Source organism: Bidens hawaiensis, unplaced genomic scaffold (assembly GCF_021521415.1).
Source record: "Bidens hawaiensis isolate Kalapana, Puna unplaced genomic scaffold, B.hawaiensis_p1.1 tig00021036_1, whole genome shotgun sequence".
Lineage (NCBI taxonomy): Eukaryota > Viridiplantae > Streptophyta > Magnoliopsida > Asterales > Asteraceae > Bidens > Bidens hawaiensis.
The window spans coordinates 20,430-32,680 of record NW_027493254.1 but is presented as its reverse complement, the minus strand read 5'-3'; the positions used below and the strand labels follow the sequence as shown (position 1 = coordinate 32,680).

Here is a 12,251-nt window from a genome sequence, read left to right as displayed (position 1 = left end):
TTTCATTCAAAATGATGGTTTTAAATGTTTTATAACCCACATGATGAAAGGAATTATGCGGACAATCCGACGATAAGAGTAATTATGTTCGCGAACATAATTATCCGAGTCCTCGCATGGAAATCATAATATGTACAATTTTGAGTCATGATTTAGAACCTAAGGTAGCTTGGGTAACGGTACAAATGTTGAGATGATAAGGACATGGTGGATACGCGTCTGGTACATCATACTTATAAGTGCCCTTATCAGATTGTCATTTGAAGCGTTACTTCGGTTATTAGAAATTCTATGTTACAATATTTTCCTTAAAAGTTTAAATTATTTTCAAAATGATTATGTTTTAGTTTTCCTTAATTTCGAGACGAAATTCCCTAAAGTAGAGGAGACTGTAACTTCTCGGATTTTTTGTATTTGTTTAAACCGATTCGGGAATGTAATTCGGATCTTTCAAACTATTTAAAACTTGTATTTATTGGTATTTAACTTGGTTTAACTTATTTTATAATTTCATAACTTTCAATTATGCCAAATTTCCCTTAGAACTTTAAAATCGATTAAAACAGCTAAAAATAGTATTTTTGGGAGCTGCAGGGACTAGTTTTGCCAATTATTTCCTATTTTCGATTAAATTAACGAAGCTTAAAACTCCAAGAAATGTTATTACAGATCCCAAGACGTTTTCTTGTTGTCCAATTCGAAATCTCTATGTTATTATACCCGATTATGTTATTTATTGATTATTCCGTTTCATAAAATAGTTATGTCATAATAAACAAGTCTTAACCCTTAATAGTTAAACAAGGCATATCATAAAACCCTAAATTATTACTTCAATACCAGCCACCATCTCTATATCCCACGAAATTCCTTTCCCCATTGTCGGTTCTTCAAGAATTTATCAAGTTCGTATTGTTTTGTTGACTTTCAAGCTTCAAGACCCTTTGACCTCAATTATCTCTTGTTCCATTCATCATTCGGGTAAATTGTCTTCTTTAATATTGCATATTTTTATCTATAGAACAAAATCCCTCAATCAATTTTGCTGATTGAAGGAGTCTCGGTGGTCAATTGGACTCAAACACGTTTAAGGGCATAATAGTCAACTACTTTAACCAATCAATTTCTCATACTTCTAGTCGAATTCAACGTTCGGTCCAGAAGACTTTATTCTCGTAACCTAATTTTAAGGCTACTGACCAAAACCCGACTTCCGACTCGTTGTTCGGATTCTGGTCAGTACCAGCTCGCTTAAATCTTAAAACAAACATAACTTGAATTCTAAACGTCCGTTTGGATTCCAGCGGCAACGAGTTTGTTTGTATTTATATTATCATATCCTAAAATCTCAGATTCTGAATTTCTTATATCATTTGACGTGTAGTGGACGACTAGCTTATTCATTAGCTCGCTTATTCGTATTTATATTCGTTTGTCGTTAATCTAAGGTGAGTTTATCATTCCCCTATTTTACCAAATTTTCTAAACGTTTTGAAGACATATGCGTACCTATCCCTATTTCATACTATACATATATATTCAAACAAATGCATACGTGTAATTGTGAGTGACTTAATCAAACATACGTGCTACTTGCTTACTTTTGTTACCATTCAATCAATCGTATATTGGGATTACTATTCAATCAATCACATAGCGGGTGTTCCTGCTGGTGACCAACGCCCGATTCACTTGGCAACGGTCTACATACTTGTTTATGGTTTGATTATATTTACCGCACTTATCACATTCTGCTTATTTATATTGTTGTGTCAAAACTGGTGATATTCTCACTCAATTTTATGTTGAACAACTCCATTTTATACGCATATTGAAGATTGAAGTTTGGACACGTAGACAAGACCTTAAAATATAATCAAAATAAACATTATTTGAGCTTATATTCATATTTGTAAATTGTTTGTTCTAATTGGATAATATGTGTATTATTTGAATAAAATAATTAAATAGATATTGTCACATTTATATATGATAGTATCTTCGAGCTGTGAGCAATGAGATCACGCCCCGACATTTTCGCCTTAGGTTGGGGTGTGACAAAATAGAAATAATAAAAACATTCTTATCTCAAATTTTTTTTTTTACAAAAATAAAAAAAAGATCTGCATTGACGACGGTGGTGGTTGCTCCGACGACGAAACTGGTGGTAGTGGCGATAGTGGTAGTGGTAGTCAAGCGGCAAGGGCGGTGGCTGTGGTGGTGGGGGTGGCGGTGGCCAAGTGGTGGTTGCATTAGTAGTGATGACAATGGTTGGGTGGCGGCAATGGTGGTGGTGGTCTGGCATCGACAGTGGTGGTGGCGGTGATGGTCAGTGGTGACAGTGGTTGCGGTGATTACGGCGACGATGGTGGCAGCAATGGTGGCGCTAATAGTAGGGTGGATGGGGAATGGAATGAAACGGTGGCGATGGCGGCTATGTGGTGGTGGTTTTGTTGTTAGGTGGCGGTGCCGTTGTTAAAATAGTAGGGTGGATGGGGAATGGAATGAAAAAAAAAAAGAATGGGATGGAAGGAACGGTTTTGATGGGGATCCCATTCCATTTAACAACCAAACATCACTTTTTTTGTTCTCACGCAATAAGTCATTCCATTCCCCCGTCATTCATGCATACCAAACGCCACATACAATATATAGTACCACATGAATTTATATACATGAGAACTGGAGATCATATATATAACGAAAGGAGAAATAACATTGTACAAAGTGATCATATATTAAGCAGTAGGGTTTGAGGCCATATACTAAGCAGTTGGGTATGAAGCCATCAGGGCAATGCCACAGAGTCCATCCTCGGAATCTACATCTCTTTGCATTCGAGTATATCCTTCCTCACCCCAAGTCGTACCCCATGAGTTCTTTACAAGCCAATACTTTGTGCCATCATCCGCCGTCCCATATCCAATTGCAGTAACTCCATGGTCTAGTTTGGTTCCACATGCTCCGGTGAAAACACCACTTTGGTAAGATTGGAAATCCCGTCCACTAGCATCGATGGCAACTGAAACTGGTTGCATAGTCACAGCCTTCTACAATGCTGCTTCGCTACGTCTTCGTATCCAGTGATCTAGCCGAATGGGACGATTCTTTTGTCGTGCTACAAGTCCCGTCAATTCCTTCGTATGGGTAATTAGTCTCCGTCGTTATGCCATTGTTTTGTATGATGAATTTGAAGGCTTCATCCATAAGCCCACCGTTACAGCCTTGATTTCACCACTTGTGTCACAATCAACTAGTTCTTGCTCAGATAAGGAGATCAAATTGCCTGTTGACAACTTGTTGATTCCTTCGGTGGCTGCTACTGCTGAAAAAGCCCAGCAGCATCCTATACAACGTAGTATAAGTGATAATGGTTACGAAATAGTAGTAAAGACTACCCTCACAAAAAAGATAAGGGTTCAAACATTGGGAGCGTCATTTAAAAAAAAAAATTTAAACTAAAAGAATATGCATGTTTTGATCACTTACCACACTGGCCTTGATCTTTCACTGGCGTCACAGCCCCTTTTTGCCTCCAGTCCATTGAAGATGGAAACTGTGGTCAAATTTACATAACGGAAACCTGTAGTTCTAGGACGAGATGAAGCCTTGAAGCCATTGCGTGACGCTCGAAATTCCCCATTAGTCAGGTCGGTAAATGCATTAACACCAAGCTTGTAAGACTTGCCCCCTTCTCTGTTGAATGCCTCAATATACTCAACGTTATCCTTGAATATCTGAAAGCGCATTTCCTTTTCAGCTGCGTCTTTGTAAACTCGACCATAGATAGTCATCCACTGCTCATGTTTTTCCACCATGGATGCCTCATGTAGCGATCGGGACATGCCTTTAGTACTTAATATTCCCAAAAAAAGAAACACTACAAGCGCCAAACTCCTATTGACTTTAAGAGCCATGTCGGATCGATGCAAAAAAAAATGTAGTGAAGCGGAAGATATCCAATATGTTAAAAACTGGTGATGATTGTTGTGTAATTGATTGCATGTGTGTTTTAGAGTGACATGCATTTATTGAACTTAATGTGGCTACAATACAAGGCTAACAAAGAAGATTATTAATTGAATTTTGAAGAAAGCTAGGCAAGTTATTTGGGAAAAGGACAACAAAACTGGTTTTCCGTGGAAGATATTTCATTCTACTTAATTGAAATTGGTTTTGTAAGGAATGATTTGTCTCCAATTTTGTATGTTCACATTGAGCTTCTATGTAAAAGGACAGTTTAATTTTTTCGGTTTTATTTATTTATGCTATGTACTAATTGTTAAACGAAAATCCAACGCATTTCCGACGCAACATTTCAGTATTGTATTTCTATTAATACATTAATAAAATTTGTAAGTCTCGTTATGGATCTATCAACTAATCTCGGATCAATGCGTAGTCTTATTGAGCGGAAATCACCAAAAATATCCGGATCTCGGATCAAGAATATACCACTCACACACACTTTTAGAGAGAGAAAGTAGAGAGAATGATGGAAGACAAAAAGTGAGAAGTATGACGTATAAATTTGTATTTAACTATTTATGCTTCACTCCTAGCTAGGTTTATTACAACTTGGGCCACTTGGGCTGACCTAACTGGGCAATTACAAGTTTATGGCCTCAGGCCCAATACAACTTAAACTAAACAAAAGCTAGTCAAACAAATACATGATCATCCGTATCTAATACTAAAGCCTAACATAAAAATGAACAAAATAAGGCCTAACAAAATTAATAATGCAAGTTATGACGCAACATTTATTTTGCAGAAAATAATGCATGCCAGTTGTGTAGCAACTTGCTATACATTTTCTATGCATTTCTGGCAGCTTGAATTTGTTTTTTCTTTTTATTTTGTTCTTTTTTTTATTTTTTGTTTTCTTATAACGAGGTTCCAACGTTTTTTTTCATCTACATTTTTTATTACTTCATCATACAGGGAATGCTTTCATTTTCCTAACTCATACGTATTATACAAATATTACATTCATACGTGTGTAACATTACATTTATGCTTATAGAAATATAAATGGTTGTTCTAAGTTATAAGTTCTAATGGTACACACATACGTACGTAAACGTATATGATGTATAAGTTTGTGAAGTAAAAGCAATTAATGTATAATGAAGTTGTGTAAAAGATGGAATAAGAAAGAACAATGTCCGGACCTCGAAAAACAAATAGCAATATCAAATTGTTGAAAGAAGGGTGTGATAGTCAATTTTATACCATATTTCACATAAAAATTGAAGTAAATTTTTTTGTTTAAATTATTTTTTGAGCAGATATCTGTGAACAAGTAATTAGTCTTGATGAGAAGGTGAAAGAAAGATTCTCAAACTCAGATGATTATCATGCTTCTTTTTAAGTGCATTAGGCATTACAACAGAGAGAGTATTATTTGAGCGTTACTACAATGGTCGTTGTTAAACTTAGGCACCCTTTAAGATTTACTAATTAATTTTAAACACTATATTTACAACTTCTATACGGGCCGGTATCTTTATCACTGATTATAAGCCATTAGATGTACTTGCACAATCTGTTTTGTTAATTTATTTTTTAAATGGCTACTGTAAATCATAAAATAAAACAATTAATTTCTTCAAATTGAATATTTACTAATAGTTCATCCAAATCTTATGAAAAAATTCAATGAGTTTCTTGATCACATTTAGAGAAATAGAACGCATTACAAAAACTGTAATTTGATTTACCACATAAGAATTTAATTATTCTCACTTGAAAACTCAAATTATCTGTAACAATATAGTTTACTAGGATCTGTATGGTGTGAATCTTTAAAGTTGGAAGTTAACAATTACAACATAAAAAGGCTTCTCTAATGTTGCGTTTCTGTGTTCGGGTAAGCGATTGATTTCTAGCTGCACTTGTGGTGATTACGTCTTTCTTGCTGGACTTAAGCAGGTTTTGGTTTACTGGATGAATTTAAATCAATAAGTTGAAAGGAAATGTATTATGTGAACAATAATTGTTGGACTTAAGCAATTATTTATATTATTAGTTATATTTTAACTTTATTACCAGCTCGTGTATTACGCAGGTTCTAACCTAGTTAATTTCATGGCTGGCTCTAGGGTGGTGCAAGCCGGACACCCGGCCGGGGCACGGCTTTTTCGGGGGCATGTTGGAACCACCGGAGAGTTGACATCGTTATGGTAGTTTGACCTTTCAATCTATTGTTGACAAAGTAAAACTAAGAGAAAAAAAAATGAAAAAGACAAGTCGGAAAATTTTTCGGTAACCGAAGAGCAATGTTTTAAAAATCGGTACGTACCAGCAGGTTGAACTGGTTATATCGTGAAAAGGATGGGGTATATTATGTAAAGGATAAGGTATATTTTAAAGATGAAGTAATAATGGGCCCACACTTTTTTTTCTCTATAACATTAATCGTCATTAAAAAAAGTTAGCTTATATATCTCGTTATTTTCTATAGGGCATATGGGCCTTTTTATTTCGGCTCGGCTGAGACATTTAAATTCTCAAAGCCAGCCCTAGTTAATTTAATAAGAGTATGTTTGAGGTGTATAAAGACTTGAGTTGTAGATATAATCGTAAAATTAATATTATAAACAGATAGCAGTGTAATTTATAATTATTTTAAAAGGTAAGGTAATTTGTTTGAAATGTACATTTTAAAATTATTAATTTATTTCAATGTGAATATTATCTATATAGATAAAAATCAAAATGTCGGTGCCACAAGGGGTTTTTTTAAGATATTTTGTTTGCACTTTAATACAATAAACTTTGGAATCAAAACAATATGTTTTTGTCTAATTGCTGTAGGAATTCTATATATTCATTGACGTGTATGTCATCTGCGCAAGTTCTACTCCCTTTGTAGCAATTGGGTTTTTTTACTTATTCTTCTATGTTTTTATATGTATCTATTGTTTAATTGCTTTGTTAGTTCTTTCTTTTCAGTTTTTTAAGCATGTTTTATTTGTTTTAAATATGATAATTTGACGAAATTGTTTTTTAAGTTTAGTTTCGATACCCTTAATGAACCTAACTAATACCAGTTGAATATATGTTAACTCACTACTGCTACACCTGTGTTTTAAGCATGTTAACTTGACGGCATTTTTGTTGGTTTATATAAGATAAATATCGGCTTATCGGTGCCCTTAATGAACCTAACTAATACCAATTGAATTCATGTTAACTCGCTACTGCTACACCGGTGTTTTAAGCATGTTAACTTGACAGAATTTTTGTTGGTTTATATAAAACAAATATCGGCTTATCGGTGCCGCATGTCGTTTCTATGAAAATTACCTTGACTTTAAATGCAATTGTTTATGAGAATATTCACAAATCCTATTCGTTAATGTGATGGCTAGGTGTTATATAGTAAGTTGGTATGAGCTGATTTCTTATGTCAAAGGTTCGACACTTTCGACAGTTCTCATGTTATGACGCGGGCTCGACACTTTTGACATTCATTTTGGTTACATGCTTTTTTCTAGAACTCCGGTACCATAACCGACCGAATTCACGTCGATCGTCATACGTCTAGACCGACAACGCTCGGGTTTTACCGACCAAAACCGGCACGAACCTAATTGATGGTTGACAATCATTTTTGTACATGTTTTTTTTTTTGAATCCCAGTACCATAACTGACTGAATTCGCATTGACTGCCTTAACGTTCAGGATTTACCGACCTAAACCGGCACAAACCTAATCCATGGCGACCAAATTCGTGACACTTTGATTATAAGTTGTATGTGTCCCGATACTCTTTTGGGCGTTTACAAACTTAATTTTTATTTAGTTCAGGTGTTGTAACAAATTTAACCGATACCAACTGAATTTGTATCCAACCGCCGCAATGCGGCGGGTCTACATTACATCGACACTGCTCAAATTCTTGTCGGTTCATATTTCGTGGTGTGTTGGAACGTAGTTTCTGTGACATAATCCCATACCGACCGAATTCGCGTCGGTTAGTCGCCATCGACACTGCTCAAATTCGCGTCGATTCGTATTTCGTGGTGCGTTGGAACGTAATTTCTGTGACATAATCCGATACCGACCGAATTCGCGTCGGTTAGTTGCGGAAACACGCTTGTTTCTTTAGATATGTTAGTTTGTTATATTTAGGTGTTGATGGAATTTATTTATTTATTATTATTATTATTTTGCTTAGTTCTGGTGGCGTCACCTCGATACCGACCAAATTTACGTTAACTCACAGCCGCACCGTATGGGTTTTACCTATCAACATCAATAATGAAGATAATATAAAAGATCAAGACAATATTCTGAATTAATCTCGATGCATATATTATGCATGATACTATGTCTCTATTCTTAGCATTTGTTTATATTTATTGTAATTATAATTATAATTTACTCCTTGATTTTAGCCTTTGTAATTGTTGTATATTGTAACTCTTGTAGTTAATAGAATTATATTTTCCAATCATTCAAATCCTTATGGTATCATAGCCTGCGATCTAAACCATCATTGCCTATCCTCTTGTATAGATAAAAAGCAAAGCTTCGTGCAACAAACTTTTTAAGCTCTCACTGTTTTCTACTTTAGTTTATTTGTTTGAGCAAATTACCAATATGTTATGTTGGTCTGTTGGTTGTTTTGTATTTGTTGGGTGTATGTTTAGTTAGTACGTAGGTTCGAATTCTACCTGCTGAATCTGCATTTTTTTCTTTGTTATTTGCATTGATGGTGGACCTTCTTTATTTTTTTTTACACTTTCAAGTTTTGCTAATGCTATAATTTAATAAAACTTAATGGCTAATAATCAATATATTTTGTTATTTTTTAATGCTTAGTTTTAATATGTTTTTTGACTTACTAATTTATGTTTACGATTTAGTTTCAGTACCATTGATACCGACCAAGTTTGCATCGGTTTTAAGCCGCAATGCGTGGGTTTTGTTTTTTTTTGTTCCGCAAGGGTTTGGTTAATGAATTTATATTTTGGTTTAGTTTCGGTGGTGCCATAGCCCTAGACCGACCGAATATTGTCGGTTCGCCAACGTAACGCATGATTTTTGCTTTTTTAATATGTTAATTTGTAGTATTTGGGCATTGATGAATTTGTCTTTTTTACAGATTACACCATCAGCCCGACGCAACACGCCGGAGGTATCAACTAGTTATGATATTAATCTATGTTCTTGCTTCATTAACGAAATGGTTTTTTTTACTTTATATTTATTGTAGTGCACAGAAGTAGCTCATCGTTTCGTGGGCTGTGAAACTGTGTCCAACTAATTTATGGCTCTTCTTAGTTTTTTTTATTATTTTTATATAGAATTATAACGTGTAACATATGCATTGAAAGCATTTTGCTCATTTTTTACACCCACTGCAAAGCACGGGCTTTCGTACTAGTATTAGTTCAACCACAATATGTTACCCGAGAGCATTCTCAATTAATTCTTCATCTTCATCTCTAAAATTACACTAAAAATCACTACATTTTCTCTCTCAGTTTCAATTAAATAATATTTGTTTATACATTTATCATTACATTTTCTCTTTCCTCCACTCACAACCACTTTAAAAAAATATTAAAAAATTTTAGAGTGTGAACAGTGTTTCTCCAAATTTAACCATAAACAGTAAATTTTCTCTATGCTCTACTTATAACACTCACAACCATACTCTAAAAAATAGAGAATACACTCACATAAATATGAAGAATCTATTAAGAATGCTCTTAGAATGAGTTAGGTAAAACTCTATTACATATGTGACAGTGACGTGATACTTAGCAATTTGCAAGCTAGACCATCCCGAAGTCTTCTACGAAAACACATTCTATGATAAAATATTGATAGTTGTCGATGTGCGCATATTTTAATGACAAAAGGTGGTCTTAGTGGCTAACTACTCATTGACTAATTGAAGAATAAAATAATTGCATTTGAAAGATGGTGGAAACTTCAAAAAACAGCAATGGAATACAGAAATATGCATGGTGCATTATTTTCTTCGATCTGATAACGATTAACGAAACACGTACGTAATTAAGAATTTAAAGACAGGAGGAATCTCCGACCAACAATATTTTCTATTGTTCCTTCAGATGCAAATTATTCATTTATCCCACCATTATTCTCTTCTCTCGTAGAAGATTGCTACATGTTCCTTTTATTTTATAACAGAAAACATCATATTTTTGTCTTTAGTAAGACTGTCTTAATCAACATAAAAGCTAAGCCTATATCATAAGTTATGCACAATAGCACATAACAACATTCTTGGGGGGTTTATAGAGTATTCTAAATCGAGATCTTTCATAAAAAATATAAATCAAAATTGTTTAGGAAGTTAGCATGTTTAAAACTTCAAATATGAAGAGAATTTACGATTTTTTAAAGACATTTGCACTTGGGCGTATAATGTTTATGGAGTATCAAAATGGTTAGAGTTGGGGGGGGGGGATTGTTTAGAATTTACGAATTGTTTAGAATTTTCACTAAACTCACACCAACTCTAATATATTTTTTAAAGAGTATTCTTATCGAGATCTTTTAAAAGGCATGCAGTAACATATATTACAGTTGTTTAAGTTTTAGTGAAAAGAAAACAATTTTTCAATCACAAATCACCAGCTATTACAACTTCATGTTAGGTGATGAAGAAGTCGGGCGATGTTCTTGGGCGTATAATGGTAGCAATTACAATAGATAATTCATGAGATTCAAAGTTGTGGGAGTTGCAATCATGGAAAAAGAACTTAACATACGACGATACCTAAACCATACGTAACTAAATGTCTAAACCCAATAAGAAATGAGTCACTTGGATATAGGAGCCTTAAATATCTAACTTATTAAATTAGTATAATTATTATTTTTTTCTATTTTTTTTTTGTTTTAGTTGTTCACCCCGACACGTTGCGCCGAGGGCTGTGTAATATATGCGCTTTTTTACCCATTGACTTAATTTATACATTTGCATTTGCATTTGGTACTGGATCGAAATTCGAAGATATTGTTAAAAGTAAAGGAAAAAGGCATATGCACCTTTATTCGAATCCTTCTTGTTAAACGGGTCCTGCTGATGAGTACTTTTGCAACTTTGGCATGTGCTCATTGTACTATGATATGATAATATATACTCAAACTAATCTTGACTAAACTGCCATGAGCTTCCCCATTCTTATCGTTTTACTATGACTGCTAAACGCTAACAAAAAGTAACACGTAAAAAGAAAAACAAAACAAAATAAAATAAAAGGCCGGGTTGCATCCCAGTCGGCGCTAAGTTTAATTTTGTTAATGATTTCAGCCGGACCGTTATCAGATTTGGTGATTATGGTAGTCTAATGGAACATTTACCTACTGAATTTCCCACATACACTCGGTAGTTAGGGTGCCAATTATTTCAAGTGGGCCATATGTGACCGTGATAGGAAATTCATCCTAAGCCTTCGTTTCAATGACATTAATGAGATAGTTAATGCGGTTAAGAACTTTGATAATGATAAGAAACATCGCCAAACGGCGTCTAATGATGATTGCAAACGACCAAGGGAAAGTGATCCTGACCAGTCTTCTTCTTATACTGATGATTAGACCTTGGAGCCTAGAAACCGTAGGCATCGTTCAAACAAGAATTGTAATCATCAGTCACAAAATGGAGCAAATCGAAATCATAATCAACAGAACCCGCCATCGAGCTGTGCCTCCTTGTGCCACTTGTGGGTAACGACATAAAGGTCTATGTCGTCGAGCTGAAGGCCTTTGTTTCAAGTGTGGAGACGGAACACACATAATTAGAGATTGCACACAGGCTAGACCCGCGAGAGAATATTAGTTCACGAGAAATGGAAGGCACGACCGTTTTGATAATCCGTATCTGTTTCCGTCTTAGTACTCCGTATTTCAGTTTACTGATGTTTGATTTCGTATGAATTTGTATTTTGTTAAGTTTTAATTTATGTTTATCTGTTATATTAGAAAACTCTAATGTTTTGGTATATTTAATGTCCGCGAATCTGCATTCAGAAGTTTGAAGTTATGTTTCGAATCCGTTATGTCAAAGTTCATTGGATAATGTGAATGGAATTTATTAAATTATTAATATTAAAATTTTCATGTCACTTGTTTGATTTATGAGAATTTATATTAATATTAAAATCTTCATATGGTGAAAAACTCTTAAGTAGAGCTATTTATTAACTTAATTAGTTTCTATTAGACTTTATGTCTCTAATTAAGTGAGATTATTAATCAT

General features: G+C 34.3%; 1 pseudogene across 1 annotated transcript; it reads right to left on the bottom strand.

Moving 5' to 3' along the window:
* Window positions 1–2,765: 2,765 nt before the first annotated feature.
* On the bottom strand, window positions 2,766–3,917 carry LOC143562572 (senescence-specific cysteine protease SAG39-like; annotated as a pseudogene). The gene is made up of 2 exons (XR_013140510.1): window positions 3,490–3,917; window positions 2,766–3,346 (listed from the first exon to the last, which is right to left on the bottom strand). The product of XR_013140510.1 is annotated as a senescence-specific cysteine protease SAG39-like (transcript).
* Window positions 3,918–12,251: the final 8,334 nt, after the last annotated feature.